The sequence below is a fragment of the Aptenodytes forsteri genome, unplaced genomic scaffold (genome assembly GCF_000699145.1).
Source record: "Aptenodytes forsteri isolate BGI_AS27 unplaced genomic scaffold, ASM69914v1 Scaffold142, whole genome shotgun sequence".
Taxonomy (NCBI): Eukaryota; Metazoa; Chordata; class Aves; order Sphenisciformes; family Spheniscidae; genus Aptenodytes; species Aptenodytes forsteri.
The window spans coordinates 4813189-4815431 of record NW_008794598.1 but is presented as its reverse complement, the minus strand read 5'-3'; positions in this window follow the sequence as shown (position 1 = coordinate 4815431).

Here is a 2243-nt window from a genome sequence, read left to right as displayed (position 1 = left end):
GGGCTGCTTTGGTTTGGGCACCCCAAGGTGGAGCATCCCATTGGTTTCGGGGAGCTGCTCGGTGTCCCGCAGGCGGGTGCTCCGTGCTCCTCGGCCACCAGCCATGCCACCTCCCGGGGCCTGGGGTGGGCTGCTCGGCTCTGGCCCTGGCAGGGGAGCTGGGATGCTCTTGGGCTGCAGCCATCCCTGCGGTGCACAATGGCCTTTTGTCTGCGGGGCTGCCCCGGGAACATCCCGCCATCCCAGTTTCCCAGTAACATGACACCTCCTTCGGGGCTGTCTGCCGGAGCACAAAGCCTGGGGCTGCTGGGGGGGGGCAGCTCCGGCCCTGTCCTGCTCCCCCCCCGCGCTTCAGCACGTGGGCACCGAGCGCGTTGGGGCTCAGGTGGGTGGTGGGTTTTTCGCCAGCCGAGCCGGGGTCCTGCATCGCCTCGCTCCTGCTAGAAAGGGGGTGGCATAAATCAGGGGACCACCAGGAACGGAGCCGTGTGCCGTCCCCGTGCCCATGGGAGCCTCCAAGCAGGGATGCGGCCGACCCATGGTGGGGGCTCTGGCACTTTCCTTGCCCCGGGGCTCCTCATCCTTTGCAGGCCAAGAGCTCCCCACTGCTGCTCCCCAGTCCTCCCCGGGGGCACCCAGGGCACATGCCAGCGGGTAAGAAAATACTTGCGGGCCCTCCCCGGAGCCCATTTTGCCTGTGCACCCCCAGCCCAGCCCGCCCCATGGCTCGGGGCTAACAAAGTGGGGTAACAAGGCCGGGGAGGACCTGCTGTAAATCATTAACGGGGAACGCGGTGGAGGAGAATGCGGAGGGTCATTAATTGAGGACTTGCTGTCTGGCTCGCAAGGAAGTCTGGCTGCCTTATTTTTTTCTAATCAAGGTATTTTATTGCAAGTGGCACATCATAACTAAACAGGGCAGCATGGAGGGCAGGGGAAACGTGGGAGGGTGGTGCGGCCCCGTGGGGGGGGCAGGGGAAACGTGGGAGGGTGGTGCGGCCCCGTGGGGGGGGCAGGGGAAACGTGGGAGGGTGGTGCTGCAAGGGGTGAGGGACACCCGCTGCAAGGGGCTGGAGGACACGTGCTGCAAGGGGCAGGGGAACATGCTGCAAGGGGCTTGCAGGGGGCTGGAGGATGTGAGGTGCAAGGGACAGGGGACGTGCTTTTCCTGCCCTTTCCAGTCGAAGGGCTGGCTCCTCTGTCCCCTGGAGTCTCCACAGGCCCCATGCGATGGGGAAGGAGTCCCCCTGCTCCCCAGCCAGCCGGCAGCTCCACTGCCCCACGTGCGAAGGCCACCCTGAGCTGTCCCCGCTGGGCACCCAATTTTGTGCGGGGGCATGTCCTAAGCTCATCCTCCCAGCCAGGGCAGCATCCCAGGGGACACTCATCAGCCGCACACCCGGTACCTCTGGGACAGGAGACCCAGCCCAGGGGACGGTCGTGTCCAGAGCCGCTGCTGCTTGCTGTCGCTTCCACATTTCCCCCCCGGAGGGGTGTCTCCGGCGCTGCCCCCCATGCACGCTTGTGTGCGTGGACGCAGACACCATGTACTTGTTTGCCCCGGGGTTGCGTTCGCTGCCGGTGGCCCCGAGTTCACTGTGGCAAAGGGGACGCGCTGGAGAGGCTGCGCCCTGTCGGGGTTCCAAGAAAAAACTTTTCCCAGCCAAATTCCTTGACACTTTCCCTTTTACTCAGCTCCGGTTGGAAAAGCATCGGGGATCGAGGGACTTCCCTCCGTGCCGGTGACTCAGGTGGTGGTCACGGGTGACTCAGCTGCTGGCAGCGTCCCCTGCTCCGGAGGCACGGGGGGCCCGGGGTGACCGCAGAGGCAGGGAAGCGGGAGGGGAAGGCGATGCCGGAGGTGATGGGACGGGGGACGGGGCCAAGCTGGCTGCTGGTGTAAAGGAGGGAGCCGGCAGCCAGAGCAACCCTGGCCTCTGCTGCGGATGCTGTGACTCGTGTCCCCCTCCATGGGCTGGGGTGTTTAATTAACGGGCTTTGGGGGAGATGGGTGACGGAGGGCAGTGGGTGCAGCACCTTATGGGTCAATAAATGACCCGAGAGGCAGCAGGGCTGGGTAGGATGGCACGTCCTGAGATGTAACCGGCGGGTTTTCCTGGGGGGGAGAACTCTCCCACCTTGCCAGAGCAGGTCTTTGGGGCGAAACGGGCTGGAAAACTCTTTTTCTGGCAGAAGGAAAACCTGGGTGCCCGCCGAGCTGGTGGCCCCAGGCGCCGCGGTGG